This window comes from Nicotiana tabacum, chromosome 23, assembly GCF_000715075.1.
Source record: "Nicotiana tabacum cultivar K326 chromosome 23, ASM71507v2, whole genome shotgun sequence".
NCBI lineage: Eukaryota > Viridiplantae > Streptophyta > Magnoliopsida > Solanales > Solanaceae > Nicotiana > Nicotiana tabacum.
Genome location: NC_134102.1, coordinates 130,964,786 through 130,991,910, shown reverse-complemented (window position 1 = coordinate 130,991,910; position 27,125 = coordinate 130,964,786). Strand labels below are relative to the sequence as shown.

General features: G+C 34.2%; 1 long non-coding RNA gene across 1 annotated transcript; it reads left to right on the top strand.

Moving 5' to 3' along the window:
• Nucleotides 1-5,620: 5,620 nt before the first annotated feature.
• Nucleotides 5,621-10,268, top strand: LOC107795576 (uncharacterized). The gene is made up of 4 exons (XR_001650147.2): nt 5,621-5,819; nt 7,200-7,304; nt 9,312-9,702; nt 10,035-10,268. It is a non-coding gene; the product is annotated as an uncharacterized LOC107795576 (long non-coding RNA).
• The last annotated feature ends 16,857 nt before the right edge of the window (nt 10,269-27,125 follow it).

Sequence of the window (27,125 nt, the reverse complement as noted above, 5' to 3'; positions counted from 1 at the left end):
TGAAAGTCTTCTACTTCTTTGGATTATTTAGAAATTGATTTTATTCTACTTCTGCTCAAAACTGCTACGAGAATTGTTTAGAGCACATAGTAGTCTAAGAAATCGTCATCTGGTATTATCACCCTGCAAAAGATATGGAACCAATTAAAAACGAACGCCAGCTCTATTGTGTAGATGAGTTGAGACAAATGTCTTACATATCTCGATAAACAATGTTCTACTGATTAAGCGGAACAGAACACAAACATACAATCTTTTGGTCACTGTTCTGATGAATTGTAGTTGATTAAAAGTTTGGCCAAACATGCGATAAATTACTAGAATGGTATTTATATTCACTCGCTATTTCGGACAACAGTTTAATATGGCCCTCAAGAAAGAACTTATGAGATGCTTCATTCTCAAATTTTCCAATGTTAAATCCACTGGAACTCCCCCAATTAATCCCCAACACTAATATAAATAGGCCCCTTAGCTTTCATCTTTTTATGTTTTAATTTTCCTTTTGGCTTTTTTTACACGCTTGACCTTTTTAACTATTATTTAAAAAAATAACATCATTTATTGTTTATTCCATAAAGAGCACTTTTTTTTTATTATTAGCATATTATAAAAATTAAGCTCAACGTACATTTAATAAGTTAACTGACACACTAATCACAGGAAGTACTTTTTTTGTCTATCTCCATTCTCTCTTTCCAACATTCATCTTCTTCACTCCATTTTTGAAAATCTGATGCATATGTGAATGCCACCTAAATTCAAGATGTATTGATTTATACATCTTTTATACTTTGTATATCAAGTATCACTTTAATTCAAAATGTATTTTTATGTATATAATTGTTGTATATTTATTTGTGAAGTGCCATCTTATTTTAAGATGTATTTTTAATGTATATTTCAAATATATTTTATATGTCAAGTGCCATTTTAATTCAGGATATATTTTTTATATATATGTTTTTGTATATTTATATGCCATCTTAATTAAATTTAAGTTATATTTTTTATGTATATTTCACATGTTAATTAAATTTAAGATATATATTTTTATGTATATTTCACATGTCTAAGTGTCATCTTAATTGAAGATGTATTTTTTGTGTATATTTTTTTTTATATATTTTATATAATTTAATTCAATGTATATTTTTTATATATACGTTTTGTATATATTAACATATATTATTATCGAAGTAAGATCTTTATGTTAAGAAAGGAAGAAAGAAGGAAGAGAAAAACTTAAGAAAGATAATTAAAAAGAAAACAAATGGAACAAATTTAGAAAATATATTGGCTTCGGCAGAAAACAAAATCAAGAAGATGAAGAAAAAGAAGGAAAGCTAATAGATAAAGAGAAAAAAAGGCATGATTTTTGTACAGAGAATTATTGACTTTCCATTCAAATTACTTATGTTTAGGGATTCATAATTAATATTTCTATTTTAATGGAACTGTGTGTTACAAATATAAATATTTTCCTGCTACAACTGTAATATTGGGTTTTATGTTAAGAATTTGTTATATTTCTTTTAAAATGTGACAGTTATATAAAGTTTCCTTAATTTTTAACTATGGTACTTACACTTAAATCCTTAATTGGTCGTTATTGCTGATGAGAAATGGTATATCCTATTGCATGCACTTACCGTTAGTTAAATCTCCAGTCTTTTTAGTGTTCTGACAAAGCCAGAAATGTGCATACGTTACTTTTAATAATAAATTAAAAGATATTTCATACTTGTCAATTTTTGTGATGGTATTTTCTATTTAGTTTGTCGTAAAAACAATATTTTTTTATAGTTAGAGACAATTAATCATAAAGTACTTCTCATCCTACCCTTTATAAGAAGTATGTAGCCACATAAATATGTATGCTTATTTTCGATCACAAATTTTAAAAATATTTTTTTCTTTCTAAAATTCTGTGTCTAGTCAAATACCATTAATTTTTTACTCCCTCCATCCTACTTTATGTGAAGGTATTACTATGGAATCAAATAGTTTTTTCTTTGATTACGATTTTCTCAAAAAGAATTTAAAAATATTTTATAACTAAAATTAGGTATTTTAACCCTGTACCCTTCACGAAAATTAAGACAGAGGGAGTACATATATAATTACTAGAAAACAAAACGATGATTTTTTATTTTTTTTAGAGAGAACTCGTTTTCATTAGAGTTTCAACTCGAGCGCGACTCTCATGTCATGCTAGAGACAAGAAGACGACAGTGATTAACAAATGCTAGCACACCATGTACTATTTCTGGAAATACGTCAAATTCATTAGGCATAATATACAGAGGGGGACTCAGGTTTTTAACGTGACGTGACGCCAGTATTCTGTTTAATTAGTGCCCTCTAAAGCCTTTTAATATCCAGGGTATCAAGTAATTTAAATTTATCATTTTCAAGATATATATATATATATATATATATATATATATAAGATTCCAAAAAGTTTACGAGGTTCGGTAACCCCTCGAGGTTACAGATAGGTTCGCCTATGATAATATGCATGTGAAGAGACGACAAGTTTTGGCTGGCAACTTTTGCTTGTTCTTTAGGCTTCTTATATTTGTCCCTACAAATTGCCACCATGCTTTAGATATTCATGTGATAATAATTTTGATCCACATACTCACCCACTCCCCATTTAATTTGTTGTTTATGTATGGTACCAATCCATCATAATCTACTAGCTGGAGTTTTTCAACTTGTTCAAACAACAAAGTATTATTGGAAATGAATGTTTCACTTATTGTAGATTTGTAGTGTGACGGGAAAATGAAGAGGAAGTCAAAATACGGTGTGAATTCTAATGGTATTCCAAAACTAGGAAGAAAAAAACACTGACAATGTAAAGATCTTTTGCATTATTAATATTTTGATATGTTATAACAAGTTATTTTATTCTATTTTTTCAGGAATATCAGACATGTTATGATAGTGGTACTTATTATTGGTGTCGAGGATTTAAGCTATATATATAAACTTGAGTGTATATAGATTTTTACAACAACAGTATAATTTAATATGGTATATTATCACTTATCATTTATGCTAGCTTACCAATCAATTTATTAAGTTTGTGCACTTGTAATGTAGAAATTTTTTAACACTATTAGTGTTATATAACTTATTATAGCAAATTGTCACTCTATCGTATTTCCTTTATTTTAACAAAGCTTTCTCAAAGAAAGGACGTCACCTAACTAGTTACAAGTTTCCTATTAGAGCAATCAAAATTGAATTTCATTTTTCCTCGAGATGAATATCAGAATTCTTTTGTACACAATCATTGACTGATAACAGGAACTCTGGAAAAACTCGTTTGCTACACTCATTCAAAGACTAACATTAAAAATGTTGATAATAATTGGTAAGACCATTATTGTGTATTTTAGGAATTCTTTTACCCTCTCCTTTTTTTTTTTGGTTCCTTTTATGACCAATCACATGTCTCTCAATCTACACTACCTTATATTATAAGATACTGATAATTTAAAAAAATTATTGTAACTCATTCCAGACCACCAATTTCTTTCAAGAAAACCAAAACTTTGAAAGGAAAATCTAAATAATAAAGATATAATGCATGTGACCTGGAACTTGCGTTGACCCCCCTTGAAAATTTGTTTGTGTATTTAGAAATAGAAAATAAAATAATAAGTTTTAAAACAATCTCTAGGTGATACCACAAAAATTGGAATCGACAACAAATATATCATGTATTTGTTGTGTTTCCTTTTTGAAATAAATATATGGCCCATGTATTTAATATTGGAGGTTATATATGGGGACCCCTAATCATAGCTATATGCGAATAAGAAAAAGCATGAAGAAATGGACATTTGATCTTCAAATATTTTTGATAGTGAGTGAAGATACCCCTTTTAACAAAGAGTATCTAATATATGTGAACCTAATTAAAGAGCTACGAATATTACATTTTATTTAGCGGACATAAAGTAAAATGCTCCAATATTGCTATTTTCTTTGTTTATGGGGAATGGTCAAACGACCTATACCCAAGTTTCCCAAACACAGGATTTGAGTATTGTTTGCAAAAATTATCGGCATTTAATTCATATTTCCGAGAATGAGTTACTAAAAAAAAGATACGGAGATAAGAGGAGAGTATAATTCATATTTAATACCCAAATCACGTTTAACAATGTAGTGCTATATAAATATGAATTTTTGTAAGCGTGGCGCGGACAAGAATACTGAATACGGCATCATATATTATGTAGCTTTATACGTATATAAGATATTATTCCAAGTATCAATCATAAAATTATGACTAAGTGGATTGGCCAACTTCCTTTGAAAGATTAGACTCAATTCTTAACAATCACTTGTGATAATCTACTAAAAAAAGAAGGAAATTTGCTTGAGATAATATTTATTTGCCACGAACTAGTATTAACTGCTTTAAAAAATTAGAAGTACTGCTTATATTTTAGGGAAAAGTACTAAAGGTAATTTTTTCAGCTGTGAACGAAGATTATATTGTTAATTGAGTAATAAGACATTTGACATGACATGATAAGGAGTATAGTTGATAATGAATGGTTTTGATTTGGGCAAAATATAAAATTGACAAGTCGGTTAAAATTAATTGCATTCACTAGCCTAAAATTAGAAATATGTATTTTTCATATATAATATACAAATATATATAAAAATATATACATTTTATTAACTACTATTAGCTTTGGGAATGACTAAAAATGTACATTTGTGTTTTGATTTCGGATTATTGGACAAGTTCGTGTAGTTGTATTATGAATGGGGGATTTGCAGTCATACCATATATTTGTGTCACCTTTTAACCTGTACCCTATTTTTTAAGATGATTTATTTGGTAGCCATCTCACAAAAAATCCGTAATAATATGATAATTACACCCCTGACAAAAGATATAAAACGATCTCCTCCTCTCCTCTCAGCAACTTTATAAAAAAATCATAAACTTGTCCAAATTAATTCAACCTTGAAGCTAAAACTTCATGCTAATGTAGCATGCAGTTATTTCATGTTGAAACTAAAACTCCATGATAATATAGCATGAAGTTGTTTCACATTGAAACTAAAACTTCATGCTAATGCATGCTGAACTTATTTATCCTGCAGTCTATATTTTTGCCATAAATTTTATCCGAAACTTCAGTCTAAACATGCTGAAGTTATTTAGTTCATTTGCTAAAACTTCAGACTAAACATGCTTAAGTTATTTAGTTCATTTGCTAAAACTTCAGACTAAACATGCACTACAATATTTTAGGCCTACAACCACACTAATTATAGACCACGCTTGAAAAGTGTTTCCAAAGATATCTATAGATACACTTTATAAGTGTGGCCTTTGATTAGAGTCTTCGGCCACGATTTTTAAGGCCACCCTTAAAAAGCGTGTTCTTAAAATATAAAGACCACACTTTTTAAATGTTGCCAATACACAAATTATGTGACAACGCTTATTAATCATAATGCAACGTTTTTGAAGAGTTGTTATATTATTATACTAATTGTAACTTTTTATAAGCGTAGTCTAAAAATATCTTATATAAAATTTTGCTCAAAATTTCGCTCCAAATATTACAATTAATGGAAATATTTCCCCCCAATACAAGACAATGAAATCATCGTCCAAATAATACTAGTGGGAAAACTTTCCTCAATTCTTTTCTCTCATCTGCCGCTTCACCTTCACTGCCTCCCTTAACCTAATTCATTCCTTTTCATTCATTGCTGCAACTGTCTTCCGGATTACTCTCACCCATAGCAAATCTCCATCCCTTTCTCTATTGGTAAGTATTTCTTTTGCTCAAAACTTTTAGGTTTTTTCCAATTTTTAGTTTTGTTCTTATACTTTAAGATTCAATTTTTCTAGTTTCTTACTAATGTGGATGAAAAACTAATCTTCTATTGTGTACAATATCTGGGTATCTTGGTACACTCTTTGTTTTATACTCAAAGCTTCGTGCCTTTATTCGTTCTACTAGAACGAAATTGGAAGCAGTTGATTCTGTAAGTATATGGTTCTGTGTTTATTATGAAAAAAGAAAATAAGGGGCTATATTATCGTTTATGCACAACTGTTTCAGTAGTTATCAAAACCCTCTTCCTCAAAGCTGCAGGTTGGTTTCTTTTGCTCTCAAAATTTCCTTCTTCCTACTGTGGAAAGTAGTTACTCTTTGGGAGTTATACTGGTTATTGAGTCTTGATTTTCTGTTTTTGTTAGTTGTCTTCTATATTAACTTCATCACTAGTCAAATTTTATCTTATTTTTTGTGGTGTGTTAATAATTGAGGTATAGGTTAATTTCACCGCATAAAAATTGTCAAATTATGTTGAATTCTCACAATATTGAATGCAATGTGTGTGTTGAATGAAACGGGTGAATATGTATAGTTGACCCAATTAGTTTGAGTTATAATACTAGAATGAGTTGGAAAATTGCGGCATGACCGAATATGTAAATGGATATGTTTGGAATATATGCTGGGCTTATTTATATCATAGTTGATGCTCTTCAAGAAAGATCGATGGAAAGATCAATAATTTCTTAAAATAGAGTGTATGTTGTAATGCTTAAGTTGTTACAATTACTACTGAAGAAAGATCATGGGAATCATATTTTCCTCATGCTCGGTGGGACTTGGGAACAAATATTGCTACTAAGTTATTAAAGAGTAGCTTATAGTTTGATTACTAATTTGGTGATTTTATGAAATAGCAACTCATAATTCTCAATTTGCTTTCATGGAACTCTCCCAGAGAAAGTGTATAAGCTTTTGTTCTCTTTTTTTTTGATTGATATAGAAGTGTACATTATCTGAGTCGTAATAACTTGAATTTGAAAGTTTTTTTGATCACTCAATGCTGGGGTTTTGATACTGGAAGTTTAGCGAATTCCCATTATTTCTTAGTTAGTTAGGCTAAACAAGAAGTGAAGAAGTTATGAGCCAATTGTTGGTCTGAACAGGTATGCTATTAGGTCAATTATCTTTTTAAAGATGTTATAGGAATAAGTTTTGGAATGACAAGGGAGGGATATCCTAGTGGTAAGGACCCTTTAGCTCCAATCATAAATTTAGTCGACACTTTATAATCTGACTTTCATTTATTTTTGTACTTTGTCGGAACACAGTGATGTTTTTTTATATTTTCTTTGATGTAATTTGTAGCGCGCAACCAAAGAGAACAACGAGGAACCATCAAAGTCTGAAATGTTTAATACAACTCGTACAAAGAAAGGGAAGGAAATTCATACGGATACTCAAGTTGCAATAGTAAGTCATGCTGCAAGTTAAGTCTTGTTATTGTATTTCATCTCTTTAACTGAATGTGTTTCTTTAACTGAAGGAAGTTCATACGTATAGCTGTAGTTTCTTTTGGAAAATATTGACCTTTAGCTTATTGTTCATGAATAGAGCAGTGTAAAATTTGTTTATAATTAAATCCTCCCCCTTCTCCTTGCTTACCTCATCATGGACAAAGTGTATCCCAACCTCTCATTTTTCTGTTCTGGTCCCCTTTGTTTAAACAACATTGCTTTGCATAAATGTTTGGTTGATCGTCCTGTTGGAGCTTAAAATCGAAGAGCTGCCAATTTTGGGCAGTGTTGGTGATCCTACTTAAAGCACTTCATCATCTGCACTCTCTTGATCAGCAGCATCAGTAGAAACATCTTCTTCATTCCCCCAATTCTCTTCTTCATCTTCCTCAACTTGTTCAACCCATGTTTTGGACTTACTAACGATCTCTCTCAAATTTGGTTATACAACTTCATTGTTATTTCTAGTGGACAACATCGACTGTCCAGATTCACCTCCATATTCACCAAACGACTCCACTGACTACGATGGTACTTCAAACACGGAAGTGTTTAGAGTAACCAATGGTTGCTTTACCATAGTGGCAATCAACACCATTGCATTCTGGGCTTCCTTGATGATTTTTTCAATGTGAGGACTAGAAAATTGCAGAGTAGGTGCATTAGAACTGTGAGCTTGACTGCATATTAGTTCAGCCACCAAATTCTTCTTTGAGTCATTTCGTCGAGCTCTCAATTCTGTACCAAAAAACTCACTGTTTTGCCCATGTTTACCACTGCTAGGACGAGTCAATATTTGTTGCTGCATCTTACTATCTTTTACTGTTGGTGAATTAATTCCAGTACTGCGATAATCTGATTTCCATGGCCTGGATTTTTCTTTTTGTTAAGTGATGGATGAGATCGAGTTACCTCTGTCCACTCTCGATCATTTAGTTGATTCACAGCTTGAGAACCCGATTTTAATACATGCGTGGCCTCATTCTCATGCACAACAGATATGTGCACATCAGTAGCAGCTGCAACTCCAAAACTTGACGCAACTCTAGCACCTTTTGTAGCACTAGGAATATTAGCTGATTTTTCACCCTTAGTTTTCTCAACTAGCTGCACCTCAAGACCCCTCTGCTCAATACCTGCTACATCATTTTCACGACCTGATGCAACAGTAGGAACAACTCCCCTTGTACCATCATCAGCTTGGCCTGCAACATTATGTGTAATCCTAGAAAACTTAGGATTAACATGCACAATGTTCTCACCTCCAGTTCTTTTTGCACCAGTTTCACCCTTAACACCTGCTAGTTTTCTAGCTGATTCACCTAGAGTTGCAGCAGGTTGATCAACCCCAGATCTTCTCTCTTGCTCAGCTGATACTAATTGCAAATTAGACTGTCCCTGACCACAATTAATTTACCCAGAACTAGGTTGAGCATCAGTTGCATTCTTGGCAGTGGCTTCACGATTAACCAATACTTCACTGCCTAAAACAATACCTGAATCTGTCATATCTGGATTTGTTTTTGGAAAATATTGATCTTTTTTTTATTGTTCATGAATAGAGCAGTGTAAATTTCGAAAGCTTCATCTTTATTGTAAAGCTTGCTTGTTTGAGATTATAAAATAATTTTTAGAGCCTATAAAGGAAGTTTTTGCAAATATGCTGTGGTGAATTCAGTTGTGGTTGTCGCAAGGTGTAAATTTATCCACCGGTTTGTAGAGGAAAACATGATAATATGCAGAAGTTTGGCAACAGAATAAGGTGGGTACTTGGAGAAAAAAATCAGTTCTGTTTGTTTGAAACTTCGTATTAAAATGGCTACGATCCTTGTCGCTGAAAATTCTATTGACATTCTTGGCTAAATTTTGAGGTCTGTAATCTAACTTGACTTGTTAAAACTTATTTTAGTGGTCGATCTATCTTGACTTGTAAGTGATGGGCAATAATATTTTTCTTTGACAGTCTGAACTTCAGAATCGTCAAAGTTCCGGAGAAACAACAGATGATGCATTTAGGGATGTATTTGGAAAGGAGCAGCCTGGTCGGGTTAGATGCTATGGTAGATCGGCGACGACAAACTCTGAAAAAAGATGAAGAAATCACCAAGCTTAAACAAAAGCATGCCAACGAAATAACTTCTCTGAAGGAAGAAATGAAGGAAATGATGAGAGAAGAAATACGATATTTTTTTAGTCAATTGGTGAAAAACAACCCTGGACTGGATTTTCATGAAATTCAAGAGTGTGTTGGATCTAATATTCCTTCACCGGTTGATGCAAGTAGTGCACGAGCTATGAGAGGCCATAATCTACCATATTCTTCTGGCTCAACTCATGCCCCGAGTCTTGAAAAGGTATTTATATTTTACCAAATAGTATAATGGTAGGGGTAAATTTGATCGGATAGTATAACGAAGATAAAATATAGACAATATTTGAAAGTAGAGGGGTATATTTGGCCCTTTTCCCTTGTTAAATTAAGTGATTGTTGCGATTATAGAAGGAGATAGGTAAAATGTATGTTAATTCACATTTTTGTTTCTCTTTCACTTGTATATCTTTTTTGTGTTTGACATTGTTATGCTATAGTAGTGAAATAAAATCTCATTAGTTCTTAGTAAGATATAACCAGTGCATACTATATATTTGTTTCTTGCTAATTTTTAATTTCATTTTGAATGTGTAGGAAAATACGGGTGATGCAATTGGAAATGGTGGCTACAAATCAATTTGATTCATTAAAGTAAATGGTGAATACCTTTTGAACAATTGTGATGTTTATTTTTTTTTTATATTGATACAATAAATATTTTCACATTTGGTTTTGTAGAGGTCTTTGCTAGTGAACTTCTTGAACCAACGGTGCTTTATTACTATGGATAGTACACAAAGTATGTTTCTTTGTTGATGTTTATTTCAAGTATATGCATTTGAATTATTTTTATTCTGTTACTTATTATCTAATTTAATGCTTGAGATCATAATGTATATACTTTAAATAAATGTGAACAAAATTTAATGTAAACAAATATAATTTTTTAACCACAAAATTGTGGCTAATATAAATATTTAAAAACATTACTTCATAGTGTAGACAAAATTGCCACGCTTAGCAAGCGTGGCCATAGGTATTGTCAATCTGGCGTTGTTAATGATAAATGTTGCTCTAGAAGCCACACTTTAAAAGCGTAGTCTATAACGTGACAAAGATCACGCTTCAAATGTGTAGCCATATGTCATAAAAGTGTGGCTATATGAGAAAATATAAGCGTGGCCTTTGTACCGTATCAGCCACACTTTTAAAGCGTGTCTTCTAAGGCAACACCTACAAAACGTGGCCAATAATCAAAGGTTACGGTACTTTAGGCCACCCCCCAAAAGGCGTTGCCTAAAGCCGTAAAGTATTACCTTTGACCAAATGCTGCACTTCTTGGCATCTTAGGCCACACTTCTCTGGGGTGGTTGTAGGCCTAAAATGCTGTAGTGATGCTTAAGTTATTTAGTTCATTTGTTAAAATTTCAGACTAAACATGCTTAAGTTATTTAGTTCATTTGCTAAAACTTCAGACTAAATATGCTTAAGTTATTTAGTTCATTTGCTAAAACTTCAGACTAAACATGCTTAAGTTTTTGTCTTGTAGTATGTAATTTTCTAATGAGTTTTTGCTAATGCATGTTGAAGTTATTTAGTTCATTTGCTAAAACTTCAGACAAAACATGCTGAAGTCATTTAGTTCAATTACTAAAATTTCAGACAAAACATGCTGAAGTTTTTTAGTTTATTTGCTAAAACTTCAGACTAAACATGCTTAAATTTTTGTCTTGCGGTATGTAATTTTCTAAAGAGTTTTTGCTAATGCATGCTGAAATTATTTAGTTCATTTGCTAAAACTTCATACCAAAACATGCTGAAGTTTTGTAACGCAGTCTACAGTTTTGTCCTGAGTTTTATCCGAAACTTCGGTCTAAACAAGCTGAAATTTTTTAGCTAGCGTTTGGCCATAAATTCTCAAATTTATTCTGAAAAATCTGATTTGGGTGAAGTTTGGTTTGAAGATGAAAATGTGTTTGGACATATGTTTTGGGTGAAGTTTAATTTGGAAAAACATGAAAAATGACTTATACCCACAAGTTCTAAAAACTATCACACATACCCAAGAGTACCATTATCAATAACATTCATTATATTATCACAAACCATAGTCCTGAACATAAATAAATTTGATACAAAATTATTATTTTTATAATGAACTACATGATACACTCTCAGATGACCGAGAAGATGAAGCAACATCGTTACAAAATAATAAATGGTGGGCTCTTTTATAAAATATAAAAGTTTGGGATAATTTTTAAAAAATATAATAGTTATATTTTGGCCCAAAATAAGCTATTGAGCTGGTTTTGGGATTTGGCCAAAATGTAGGCAAAATCTATTGCCAAACATGTGTTTGTCAAATAAAACCCAAGTTTATTTTGGCAAAATCTATGGCCAAATGGGTCCTTAGTTTATTTACTAAAACTTCAGCCTAAACATTCTTAAGTTTTTGTCTTGCAGTTTGTCAATAGTCTTTTATTAAAAAAGGGCAAAATCATCTTTTTAAAATGCTTTTAACAAAAAAATAGGTACAAATGCAAACGAAAAAATAAAATGGGTATAAGTTAAAAAGGGGCGACTAAATAGGACGCCCAATGCAATTTTTAGATTATGACTGATTTTGGACTATTGAACAGGTGAGGTTAGAGGCCCAAGTATGGCCTTACTACAATGGTATATAGAAAGGAGATTAATTCTTTTCTTTAGGCTTATAAATTGTTTATTGAAGTCATCCTTGTCATCTATTGATCTTATTATACTAAGAGCCTGTTTGGACAAAGAAAATTTTCCTTTTTTCAATTTTTCTTTTGAAAACAATGTTTGGTTATTAAAATCTTATAATTTTTTCAATCTCACTTGAAAATGGGAAGGTTGCTAGTATTTTGTTGTAAAATATGTAGAAAAAAAAGATATTCAAATATGTTGCAAAAATTATAACCAAACACAACTTCATCTTCAATTTAAATTTTAGTGAAATTTCAAAATTGAAAAAAAAAATTTGGAATTCATGTCCAAATGCCTACTAAAAATGCAGAGGTAAATAAAAACCTTGTTAGATAATCCTTTGACTATACTTTTACTTAGCCGAAGATCTACCGAAAATAACATCTTTACCTTCACAAAGTGAGAGTAAGGTCTGCGTACACACTATCTTCCCCAAACTCCTTGTGTGATTATACTAGTTTTATTGTTATTATTGTTATTGTCGGATCATATAATATTGAAAAGGACCTTATAATTATTATTTTCTAAATTTCATTAGCTTAGCAGAGCTAATAGCAAACATAATAAGTGTACTGCAAATTGAACTTTCTGGCCGTCATCTTTAAGAGATTAATGATTCCTTACAAATGATGACAAGGTGACAAAGCAATACATAAGTTACATGAATAAATAGAGCAAAAGTCCAAAATCATAAATTATCTTTAGTTTTAGACTTAAAGTCATACATATTCTTTTATATGGAGTACTAATAGTCCATTTACTTTAACAAAGTGGTGCACTTTTAGTCATAACACTGAGAAAAAGTCAAAAAATATATATTATCTTTGGCTTTAGACTCAAAGTCATACATATTCTTTCACATGGAGCACTAATAGTCCATTTACTTTAACAAATTGATACACTTTTAGTTATAACACTAAACATATTTTAATTTTTAATAAAAATTTAAGATCTGACAAAATATCTGTTCCATTTATTTTTTTGTTTACCGAAAGAAATAAAGTACAACGAAGACAACTTTCAGAAGTCAGAAAACTACGGCACAAATGGTTAAAAGGGGCTAGCTGTCTCTCACAAATTTCTGGGGAACAAATAGCAACTATACTTATTTAAAAGTAAAGTGATAATATCAATCTGTCTAAATGTTTTTATTGAAATGGGGTCAGGCTGTCTAAATGTTAGTTTAATGTTCAGAAGAAGAAGAAAAAGAAAGTGTCTCCCAACACTAACAAATAGGGTCAGCCAAATATTAATGACAAAACAAACCTTTCCCCACTAATATTGATTGCTTTTAAACGTGATGATTACTACTTTCTTTTTATTTTCAATTTAGGCCACTCTTTGAGAACCCAAAAATTTCACTAGTTAGGAGAGACGACATATTCTTGAAATCAATGGCTGGTTATGGTTGGTGACCCCTAAATAAATAGGAGATTTGTTTCAAATTGGACCGTATGTAACTAGAAAGTAGAAATTAATTGTTCTTTTTTTTTTTCACTTTTAGCTTGCGCCAAAAATTATTTACATTCGGTAATCGAAAAAGTATATAAATTTTTTACATATATATATATATCGACTATTATTTTGAGAGCAGCTATACAATGTCATTTTTCCAAATTATAATATCATATCCTTTCGCTTTTATAACAACACACTGCAATATTTTCCAATATTTATCTGCTAATGTCGAAAAGTTGGAAAAAAAATCAGAAATAATTGAAAAATAGTCACGGTTTCAAAAGTAATAGATATTTAGCCACTTTTTCATGTAAAGATAAAATCTTAACAAAAACACACTTAAAATCCGAAAAATATTCAGCATAATATGGTGGAGTTTAAATATTTTACATATGAGATTCCAGCATAATGTACTGGAGTTTTCATAATGTGCTGGACTTCCAACATAATATGTCAGAAGTTTATACGCAGGAGCTCCACAATCCAGCACTGAAACTTTCTGTATTTCAGCTAGGGTACTTTTGTCCAGATTTTATCTTCACATAAAATAGTGGCTATTTTTCAATCACTTTGCAAATGATGGCTATTTTCAATTAGTAGTCCAAAAACTGGCTAGCCCATGCTATTTTCACCTAAAACTTAGACATGGCGATTACTAGAATCACATGCTCACAGGTCACGAATTACATATATCTTATACATCCTTCGACTATTTTTAGTTCAATTAGTTGAGTGGGAGGTTATTTAATTTAATTCTTCAAAACAAAAAAATCTCTATAAATGCGTGATACCATATTTGGTAACTATGACTATTTATGGGCCTTACTATCAGGTTTATGTATGGCTTAGCGTCTATATTTGGTTAGGCCCCATATCTGGTTAGGCCTGTTATGGGCTTGATTTTAAGTCCAAAACTTGGCTCCAATCAAGTAGGGGTTTTGGCATGGTGTAACAACGTACTCCCATAATTAGCAATAAAAAATCCTAGTTATAAATATTAGTATCATGTAGTCAATAATTATATATGATAACAATAACATTTATAACAAATGTATATCACTAAACTATTTTCTTTCTTTGTGTATATCAAAACGTATATTACAACTTTATTTCCTTCTTTGTATATCTAAAATATAAATTAAAAATATAGTTGTCTATAATTTATTATTGTCTCCATATCCAAATGTATTATATTTTATATATCACAATGTATAACACATCAAATAACATATATCAAAATGTATATCACAACTTTATTTTTCTTTTTTGTGTACATTAAAATGTATATCAAATTTTTATTTTTCTTCTTTGTATATCTCAGTGTATAACACAAATATATGTGCTAAAAATATCAAACACGAGGTTTTGAAATTGAATCAAATACTAAGTAATATTTTATTTTTTTTTGAAAATACAATCTAGACATTAACAGATTATTATACAAAAAAAACTACCACTGAATTAGTGATAAACTTTTACGTAGCAAAATACTCTAAAATATTATCCGAGGTATTATTTTGTCACGAAAAGTTAAACTGATGAATATTTGTCCAAATAAAAACTGAATACTCCGTAAGACATTTGGAAGACCGGAGACGGGAACATTGAATCTTTAATTGAGAGATTAGCAGAGAAATAAAAGGGGTATTATCAGTTTTAGCCCGCACCAGAAACTATTTATATCTGTTAGCCGAAAAAAATATAAAATTTATATATTTTTTGTATATAACATACAGAATGTATATATATACAAAAAATATATAAGTTTTATATATTTTTTCGATTATTATTTTTACAGCGACTATATAGTGTCATTTTTTCGAAATAAAAAGGAATCGTTGGGCAAGCAGCAAATAAGGGAAAAGGGGGTGCAACGAACAAGAGGGAGGAGGGGGCAGCTAACAACGAGAGAGAATAAATTAGAAAATCTATTTTTTATTATTTAGCTATACAATGTCAATTATTTGGGACTGTCTTTGTCAAACCTAGTATAATATAAGACTAAAAAAATGTCAATTTCTCTTGTGTGTTGTTACTTGATGTCATTTACCCAATCAAGTAAGGGATAGATTCCAGCCAAAAATGTGGTACCACAAAATGCTCTTACCAATTTCTTTACCCCAATCTTTAATACTAACTAGACTATGATATGATTATGAAAGAAATAAATATAATTTATCCATTATAATTTTGTCCATATAAAAGTTGCCTATGCAAAGGAGGAAATAGTTGCATTTACTACTACGAGTTACGTACAGGTTTTATATGTATTAAGAAGTTCACTAAATAATTATAAATATTTAAATTCATATACTATTGTATACTTCATATATTAACTATTCAGACCGCAATAAAAATTCATAAATTTCAAATCCTGAATCCGTTGGTAACCTATATAGCTCTCGTTGATTTGTATGTGAATATGCATCTCAAGACATCAATACACTATTTTCAGCCAAAGTCAGATCAGTATAAGTATTATACTTATTACTTTAGTTTATACTTTCAGCCATGTGGTTGGAGCTTTCTTTTCATGTGCAATAATATTGTAGGAATAAATATGACATAATCCTACCTTAATGGAGATTCTCATACTCTTTTACGTAAACATTGTAAAGATAAAGAAAACACAATAAAGAAAAAAAATATTGGAATAATATGACATCCTACCAGTTTATGTGAAGGTGAAAGTCTTCATCAAAATATTCTTCGACACTCGTAGATTTTATTTGGATACGTATAAGGGAAAGCTCCCTTTTAATTTAGGGAAAAGTCAGACGTAGTTCATAATGTTCTTTTTTTTGTTGTTTTTTTTTCTTTTATATATATATATATATATATATATATATATATATATATATATATATATATATATATATATATATATATATATATATATTATATACTATACTAGTATACTATATATAATTTTTGTATATTTAGCTAGCAGATGTAATTCTTTTTTACTGTATTTCATTTCTTTTTTTCTCGTTTTTCATTTCCTTCTAAAAGATAATTTTAAAAAGTAATCCCATATGTAGTTGTAACGGCCCGGCGGTCATTTTGAGAATTAAAGTCCCGTTCGGCAGCATAAGGTTTCGAGCAGCTCCGTATTATATGTTATGACGTACGTGTATAGTTGAGTTCGGATTTCAGATGATTCGGGATTGATGTGGAAGAAGGATTCGTGTTTTAGAAGCTTAAGTGGTAAGAGTTGATCGAAATTTGACTTTTATGTAGACGACTCCGGAATAGAATTTTTATGGTTCCAATAGTTTCGTATGGTGATTTTGGACTTAGGCGTGCGCCCGGATTTGGATTTGGAGGTCCGTAGGGTAATTTGAAGTATTTCGGCGAAAATTGGAAAGTTGAAGTTTTTGAAAGTTGAGAGGTTTGACCGAGAATTGACCTTTATGATATCGGGATCGGATTTCGATTCCGAGAGTTAGATTAGCTCTGTTATGTCATTTGGGACTTGCATGCAAAATTTGACATTATTCTGGATTGATTTGGTATTTTTCGGCACGAGTTTGAGAGTTAGAAGACTTGGAAATTTATGAGTTCGATTCGTGGTGCGATTCGTAGTTTCGACGTTGTTTGATATGATTCGAGGCCTCGAGTAAGTCCATGTTATGTTTTGGAACTGTTTGGTATATTTGGATGGGGTTCCAAGTGGCTCGGGTGAGTTTCGGGCGAGATTCAGACCGTTTAGAGCATGTTAAGTGAAGCTGGTTCTGAGTAGAACCTGGTGTAATCGCACTTGCGACATTTTGACCGCAGGTGCACGACTGCTTTTGCGGTATTCTGGTCGCTTTTGTGACAATGGCAATGGCCATGTCTTGCCGCTTCTCTATAGATTTTCACGCAGGCGCGATGCCGCTTCTGCGGCTAAAGGATCACACATGCGATGGTCCTTGCTTCTGCGGCTTCCTTTGTGCTTCTACACAGTCGCAAATGCGACGTGAAGTTCCGCAGGTGCAGTCCTTTGCCTGGCGGTCTGGCATCGCAAATGCGAGCTCGCAGATGCGAAAGTGTTGCGCAGAATCACATATATGTCGAGGGTTTGATATTTTTAACATATTTTGAGTTCGACACCTCGGTTTTGGGAGATTTTTCGTGAGTTTTTCAAGAAACTCATTGGGGTAAGTATTCTCTACCCGAATCTTGTTATATTTCATGAATCCATTGCTATTTTGAGCATTTAATTAGTGAATTAAGTTGAAAATTTGGAAAAAATTTGTAAAATCTTTCAAAATGTAAAATGATGATTTGAAGGACGAATTGAGGTCGGAAATTGATAATTTTTGTATGGTTGAACTCGATATCGAATGGATGTTCGGTTTTTGTAATTTTGGTCGGGTTCCGAGATGCGGGCCCGAGTCGACTCTTTGGAACGATTTTTCAATTCTTAGCTAAGATCATTATTTTATTATTTAAATTAATTTTCTATAGTTATAATTATAATATGAAATTATTTTTGCTAGATTTCAAGTCGTTCGGAGTTGGAAATTGAAGGAAAAGGCCTACTAATTGATTGATTGAGCGTGGTTTGAGGTAAGTATCTTGCGTGGGGGAACTACCCCTTATGATTTGAGTCTTTGGTGCTAATTGTGTCATGTGAAGTCCTTGTACGCGAGGTGACGAGTACTTGCTCGGACTTATTTGTGGAAAGTTGACCTTTTAGGGATCTTAGGTTCTTATGTTCATTAGATATGGAGTTATTTTGTTATGTTAAGTTCCCCATTTACTAGTTTCACCTCTACGTGTTTTAATCGGAATTAATTGCTTCATGTTTAACCCTTATTGCCTATTTGACTCTTGTGTGCCTTAACTGAAGTTGTTGTCTCTTCGATTACCGTGATATCATTTCCTAATTGCTTATCCTTCATTGAATTTGTTGCATCTCTTCGTAATTGCTCAACCCTAAATGAAGTTTAGTTATCCTTTGTCGTGGTTGCCTCATCCTTATTTAGAATAATTTGTTACATATTATTTCTCCCTTGTTGAGACATTCTTATTGAGGCTAGTATTCCCTATTGTGTTTATTCTTTGTGAACCCGTTCTACCGCTTCTTTGTGATCCAAAGTTCTTGATTTGATTTACTTGTCGTATTCTCGTGCTATTGTTGTTGTTGTTGTTGTTGCTGTTGTACTCAGTCTATTGAGCCGAGGGCTATGCGCGGTTATGGTATTGACATTGTTTAGATAAAATATTGTGTTTTTTGGCACGTGATATTGTTGGGATATTTTATTCGGGTGTTTGCACGAGGTTTCAGCCATGCGGTTGTTACTATTGATATATGCACGTGCGGCGTGACAAGACTGGCTATATATATGTGGGTTTGCGCATGTGGCGAGACAAGGTGAGAATATTATTATGTGCGTGCGGCGAGACAAGGCGGGCATTTACTTTATTATTGCGCACGTGGCGAGACAAGGTGGGCTATGCCAGGGATTGATTTGTGATGACTTGCTATGGCCTGGGGTCATTGTTATTGTTGATATTTGTGTAGTGGCGTGCCAAACTTGTGTGAGTTCTACCTTTTGCAAATTGTGGGGATCGTTCCTTATGTGCCGTTTAATTTTTTCTCTACTCTTATTCGTTGGTCCGGACTGTGATAGAACACTTACACAAGCATATTCGTACTTTATCACCCTATCGGTTTAAGAAGATGAACACTGATACTACCGATCATTTGTACGTACTCCGTCTACTTGTCTTATATGTGAGATTGGTTCTATAGGCATGTGAGTCGTCCGTGTAGTTATCATTTGTAATGTGGGCACAAGATGCCAAGTGATTAGGGTTCATGAATTGGGACCCGTGAATTGTATGAGTTTTGAGGTTTGGTACTTCGTGGGAATTATTGAATAAACCTGGTGCGAAAGCGGTTATTCTTATCAAGTTTCTACATGTCTTTCCTTATTTATTTTTTTCATCGGATTTAAACTGTGTCCAGCTTACTCTACCGTGTTATTACTTGTGGTGTTCCGCTGCAAATTGTTGCTTCTATTTTCTATTGCAAGCACCGTATCATTGTTGTTATTATGCGTAGTTCTCTAGAGATATCATACTCGGTTAGTTCTATACCTATACTTGTTCAGGTTATCTAGTCCAGTAGGTATCTTGACTGTCCCTCGTTACTACTCCACTGAGGTTAGTCTTGATGCTTACTGGGTACCGTTGTGGCGTACTCATACTACACTTCTGCATATTTTTGTGCAGATTCAGGTAATTCAGCGTCAGTCGATCGCTAGCTAGTTGTACAGATCTTGCTGTGGAGACTCAAGGTAAACCTGTTGCTGAGTTCACAGGCCTCGGAGTCACCTTCTGTTATTGTACTTGCACTGTTTTTTCTCTATTTCGAAACAGTTTTACTTAGAGGTTTTTTGTAGCAAATTCAGTAGAGCTTATGACTTGTCCTGCCGGTTTTGGGAATTATAAGTTGTGTAATAAGGTTCTATTTCCTAATTATTAATTGTTGGTCAAATTCTTCTATTAATTCAAAAAGTGTTAGGCTTATCTAGTCTTAGAGATTAGGAGCCGTCACGACATCCTACGCAGAAAATTTTGGGTCGTGACAGTAGTAGTTATAAAAAAGGATTAGCATCTTTTGAGTTCTTTTTAAGTCTTCTGTTGCTTTCTTTTTCGTTTTATATTGGAATTTGGCACATTGATTCTACGATTAACTAATTACAAACCATGCATATGCAAGAAAAAAAGGGTATTAAATAAATCAAATATTCCTATTCGCAATAAGCATATCTCTTCCACTCTTTTGTTGACTAAATATATTTAAAAGCATTCTGTCTTATTTTTCGGTCAAAGAACTGGATATATAATATTTATGCAAAATTATTTAGTAACCTTTAATTCACACCATACTTAGGGTGACCACCAACATATAAATTTGATAAAAACTCATATTTGAGAGCTTGACTAGTCAACCACTATGTTAAAGGTGCTTTGGCATCATTGCCTCGTTGAATATTAGGTATCAAACTGTATATGAGTGATTTTTCTAGAAAATTTAATATACCATATTAACTTTATTTTTCTGGTTAGACATGAGCGTTACTATTGAGTAGGTGTTTCAATTATATTATTTTAAGAGAAATATATCATGATTCATGACGAATTGAATCTCTAAGCTCAAATTAAATCACATATAGTGTGCGAGAGATAGCGCTAGGTAAAGAAGAAAATGTTGTTTTAAAAATCTCGAAATCATATACGGATCTAGGTTTAAATTAGTAAGAACAATGTACCACTTTATTCGCTACTTCTTTATGATAATAAGAATGAATTTTATATATATACAAATATTTTATTTTATTATAATTATATGAGCAACTCGGGTGTGAGTACTGTATCGACATATCGTTATGCCCCTTGCTTAGCCCCGCTCTTTGGTTTAGGATGAATCCGGACTGGAAGCGAAAATACCTAAAAAATGAATTCTTTCTTTGCCTCCGCTAGACTCTTTTGTAATAGCTTGATGAACTGAACCAACAAGAGATATTACATTCTACCTTCTACTTCGAGCCCGACCGAGAGTGAGATTATACCCAATAAATTGTCATAGGAGCCTCGTTGGTCTCTTAGGAGCTTGGCCTGCTTTCGTATTAACTCATTTGGTGATTTGGTTCCTAGCATCCCACATATATCCAGGAGTTCCTTTTACACGCTACGTTATCCTCAGCGATGATATAGTCATTGAAGATGAGCGGGTGGCTGAGCGTTACGAGCAAATTTTGCCACTGAATATTTTATTTTCGTGAGAAAAATCGTTAGTATATCGTCAATTGGTGCTTTGGAGTTTGCTAAGCGGTTCTTCGTACGCGGAGTGACTAAGGACTTTTTTCCTCTCTCCTGTCACATGTTAAGATTCTTAGTTATTTTTATATACTTTGTTCCTGTGATGAGGGCTATTATATCTAAGGATCTTCCGTTGTCGTATTGTTTACGGGAAATTGTACCGGTGTATATATACTCGACACTCGATGCCTCCTAGGAGACATTAAAATCGGCATTTTCTTGACTTTCACTCACCGGACGGTGTGAGTATAACTTGAGCAAAAGACAGTGCGCTTACACTCGCTGCCTCTCCAGAGTACATCCGTCCTTGATTGGAATAGTTTGACTCTATATCAAGAACTATGTAGGTACAACTAACAAATGCCGATATAGTACTTATTAATTTGAACTCCAATGCTAAAAGTTAGGAGTGCCAATGGATATTCAAAAACCGATTAAATCAACCGAACCGTATCGTCCGAACCAATTTTTAGGTTTCTTTTAATAAAATCGTAGATTTTTATATAAATTTACAATCGTACCGATAATTAGGATATGTTTTTTATTTTATGAAAATAAATCAAAAAAATAGCGAACCGTACCGAATAAATTTACATGTGAAAAATATATTTATATATAAAGTTTAAAAATAATAAAGCATTAAAATATTTCTCGGGCCTTGAAATTATGAAAATGGTTACAAGCCAACAAGTAATTAAAATCAAAATCCTAATTCACAAACCTATTATGCTACTCCTACTGAAACTAAATTATTTTCAGTAAATTAACTAGCAAGACACAAAGTATTCTAGCGATTATGAATAGCAAACTACAATGTATTGAATTTGTTTTTTTTCGTATGATTTAGATTTATCTTTTTGAATATTTAATCTTCTATAAACTTTATTCTTGAGTCACAACTTGATTAATATCTTTCTACTCATGTGATTTATCTTTTCTTTATTTTTGCTTAGTTTCTTTTACGTTGTTATAAAGTAGTTGATGGATCTATACTCTGCCCATCTTTTATGTATTCTTAATTCATCACCATTTAAATAGTAAAACTGTCTAGCGAGTTTTGCTAAGTCCTATAAAAATATGTATGTTATTGCATTCTACTTTTACTAGTGACTTTTACATGATATTTTAAAAATATCAAAAATTAACCGAACCGTACCAATACCGAAGAGAAACCGACATGAATGGGACAGTTTCGAAGTCTAATTTTGGTTATACATAATAGAATAACCGAAAATTGGTATGATATGAATTTTATAAAATAACCGGTTGAACGGAACCATTGACACCCTTACTAAAAGTATAGGGCATCTAAAGAATTAAATTCTTAGCGGTTTATATATGTTTACCCTTAAAATTGGATAACAATTAAACTTATAATGTGGTTCAAAGGATACGTGATTTCGCTTAATACCAATTGATAAATATGAAGAATAATAATAGAAATGAATTATAAAGTAAGGCAAACCGGTGTTAGAATGGAAATCGGCCCTCACGTTTAAATACCCTCGAACTGGTTGATGTAAGAATAATTAAAATATAACAAGCTAATGAATAATAGTATAAACGAGAAAGAAAATTATATTGCTTTGATATCTGTGAACAATGTGTCCTACAAATGATTAGAACCCCCCTTTAAATAGTAAAAGAATTCCACTTATGGTATAATTCTAATTACAGAAGAAAATTCCATGATTAACTAATTAACCGTTTTTGATTTGATCCGCTCCGAGATTTACGCCATGATCCTCGACCAGTCACGGATATCTCGCCTTTCTGTTATTGTGCTATCTTCGATCTTGCTCGATGACTGTCTCATTTGGCTTTGATCGCTACTAGCCTCGATCTCGACAGGTACCTCGATTCTGAACTCGGTACCTTATCCTCGTGATTTGGTTTGTTCAGTTACGAGGCCATTCTTCGATGCAACTTCCCGGTCTCGGTCAAATAGTAAAATCGAGTAGGCCCGATTTTAACCATATACAGATAGTCCCCTCATTTTTTGGAGTGAAATGACGAGAAACGAATTGAGCCTTTGATTACCTCGACCTGTCATGACGTCATCCTCGTGACGTAAGCAACGGGGGTGACCGAAATGTCACGTCAGTATAGTTCCCCATGTCATTAATGAGTGTCAGTTGGTGGTCGACCACTAGTGTCTTTGAACCGTCGCCGTGAATCCAATAAATAGACCCCTTCTTCATTGATTCAAACTTTACTTTCACTTCCTTCTAATCTCTAATCTTTTACATCTCTTAAGTTCTTCCCTTTTACAAATCTTTAGGCTTTGCTGTTAATCCTTTCTCAAACATCAAGTCCTATTATCTTACTCTTCTTCAAACTTACACAAAAATGGCAAAAACATCGAAAATGGTACCACAAAAAGAAGCTGCTTCATCTTCTCAATCGGTCGGCGGGAAAACGCCGGTGGAGCCCCGTCTTGAGGAATGCATTCCTGGGGGTGCGCGCTAAACTCCGATTTTAAGACCGATAAAGCCTCGTCGATTCCTGGTCGATGCGAGCCAATGTCGAGGTGTATGTACTCGATAACTGAGGGATACCTTAAGCAGGTAAAGAAAGACTGCAACTGGGAGGGCAAAGAAGTGGTGAACCCGACCCACGAAGAAGATGTCACCACCCATGTGGAGGGGTTTCTAAGTGTTTACACTTACACTTTCACGCTGGGCCCCCTCGACCCCATCATCGTTAATTTTTGCCGTCAATATCAAATAACCCTAGGCCAAATCCATCCTTCCTTTTGGCGAATTGTTATTCTGCTCTGATTCTTCGTGAGCAAAGTCGAGGGCTCCCTTTCACTCTCGATCATCTTATCAGATTGTATAGCCCCCGCCTCTATCGAGGCGGGTTAATAAAACTCCAATGTCGGGCTACCAAAGTGCTATTCTTGAGCATAGACGAGGACAAAGATTGAGGCTGGATGGGCCAGTTCGTTCGAGTGAGGACTTCTAACCTAATTCCAGCCGAGAAGATGCCATTTCCTAAAAAATGGAAATGAATCGTAAGTACCGTCTCACTGTTAGCTTCCATGTATTATTTGTTCCTTTGTATTTTCTCATTGATGTCTTTTTCCATGATGTAGCGGTCGCTTGGATGCCCCGTGCGATTCCCAACCTCGAGAGCTGGGTTCGAAACCTGGCCTCGGCCTCTACATACGCCGAGTGCTCATGGTGCGATTTAGCAAAGGGCCGATGGGAGGCCAAGACTCATGGTAAGCTCATTTTTTGTGTATTTGATGATTTTATTAAGATGCCCTTCTTCTACTTATTCAATTTTCTCATGTACAGGCCTGGGCAAGGATGCGGTCATGAGGCCCCCATTTGGTGAGGAGGAGACTTCGACCCCGATTTCGAAGCCGGCGAAGGATAAGAAGAGGAAAAGGACCTCAACCTCCGAGGATCCAAAGCCTAAGAAGAAATCGGCTCGTAAGCCGAAGAAAGACATTGTTGCCCTGCCTACGGATGTGATTCAATGGCTAAGGGAGGAAAAAGAAGAAGATGAAGACGATGGCTCTGAACTGGTGGCCCGAGTGAAGAAAACCATTGAGGCTCCAAAGGCCACTGAGTTGGTGGTGGTTGAGGAGATTCCGCCTCAAGCCGAGGGGGTCTTGGAAAAGGACTCGGGCAAGGTCCCCGAGTCATCGAAGATCGAAGATGCCTCCCGCCGAGATTGGCAAAAGGCGGGTATGTTTGAAGGGGCTAGCTCCGAGGCCCTTCTCAGCGAGGAGAACGCCCCAAGTGGCTCACTTGGGGCAATAGATATTGGAGACTCACAGATTCTCCCTGCATTTTCCGAGAAGGCAATTCGAGAGGCCCAAGTTATGAGGACTCCCGAAGTACACAGGGCCCATGGAGGGGAGGACCCTTTCCGTGGTTACTTTATCGGGGTCGAGGATGCTACCGACCTGAATGAAGCATCGAGTCTCTTCGATGAAGCTCAACAAGCCTTGAATCGGGTGAGTCTCAACTCCCTTTGTCGATATCATACTTTGTTTATTTCTTTTCTTCCTGTCTAACTTCCCTTCTTTTTTCCGTATAGGCTTTGGCGCTCTGTCAGGAGGCATTTTCAAAGTCCCGAGCAGAACTGAGCCGATGTGAGGCCGACCTCCGAGGGCTCACGGAGGATAGAAATGCCCTTAAACTCCTTAGTAGGAGAAAAGAAGAGGAGATCAAGGACCTCCGAGCTGAGTTGGCCAAGGCTCACCAAGATTAGACCGACCTGATCGAGCAGGTAATGAAAATCTTAAAAGCTCATGGGCTCGATTTGGGAATGGTGGCTAGCATTTCAATCTCACAGCTACAGCAAAAGGTCGAGAAGATCGAGCAATTCCGCGAGGAGGTCGACACGATGAAGGCGGAGACCTTGGGGTGGAAAGAAAGTATGGACCGCTTTGCTGCTGAAAAAAAGACTGCTCGAGCCCAATTGTCATCAGTCAAAAGTTAGCTTCGAGGCATGAAGGAGAAGAGCTCAGCTCAGGCAAAGAAAATAGAGGAGCTCGAGGCTCAGTTGGCTTCCGATCTTGCAAAGGCCAAATCTGAAGCCGAAAAGGCAAAGGCCAAGGCAGAGGCGATCGTGGCCGTCTACCGGGCCGATGCTGAAGCCGCTCAAGTCCAAGTGAGAGAGGCGGCCGAAACCACTCAAACTCGAGCACATTGGATTGCTGAACTCACGAAATGCCAATCTCGGAGGGAAACCCTCGAGGAGATCCACACTCGAGATTTCGATCTTATCGACGAGATAATAAAGGCTAGAGAGCATGAAGTTGATGATGAAGCACTAGCCTCTTCCGATGATGATGATGATGATGGCAGCAAGAGCGAGTCCGAGAATAGGGAGGACCTCGATGGAGAAGAAGCTGCCCCTAAGGAAAATTAGGAATCTTAGACTTTTTTCTTTTTTGATTTTTTGTGCGGGACCCTGATCGGTCCTTGTAAATATCTTAATATATATAAAAGATCTTTTTTCTTTTTGACTCGTCTTTATTCTATTTCTTGCCTCGTGAAAATTCTATTTCATTCATGCCTTCATGCCTTATGGAGATTTTGCTCACAAGTTTGGGAGTTTAGGCAACTAGACCGATGTCGGACCAGTGTAGTCTTTAAAATCGAGTGAGTACTTGTTCGAACTCGAAGTAGAGTGACCCTTAGATTTTAGTTGAGTAAGGACGATTTCTTGAACTCAAAAAATAAAATGACCCTTAGGCTCTTGAATTAGGCCGATATGGCCTCAAAAGAATGGCTTTTCCCCTTTTTCGGCTTGAAAAAATTAATCATAAAAATTTTATCATGCCTTAGCACGAGATAAATTTGTACCCATTAGGTTTTTCGAGGATTGGTGTTATAGAAATCCTTTGCTTTGTTATGCTTTAGCATAAATATTTTCGAGAGTTTGAACAATTCGATACCCCTTAGGGATTTTCGAGGGTCGATATTATCGAGACCCTTAGTAATTCAGCTGAGGGTTGCCTTTTTTAACCGATTTATGAGAATATTTAAAGGCCTTTTTTATAACAGAATTCGGACGTCTCCGAACTGTGTTAATTTGGCCGTAGCCTTTAGTTTGGGATTTGCCCCTTAGGCTTGTTTCCCTGCTATACTTCAAACTCGTTCGAAGTGTTAGTCCCCGAGTGGGGTGGCCGTGGCCTATAAAATCGAGGATTGCCTT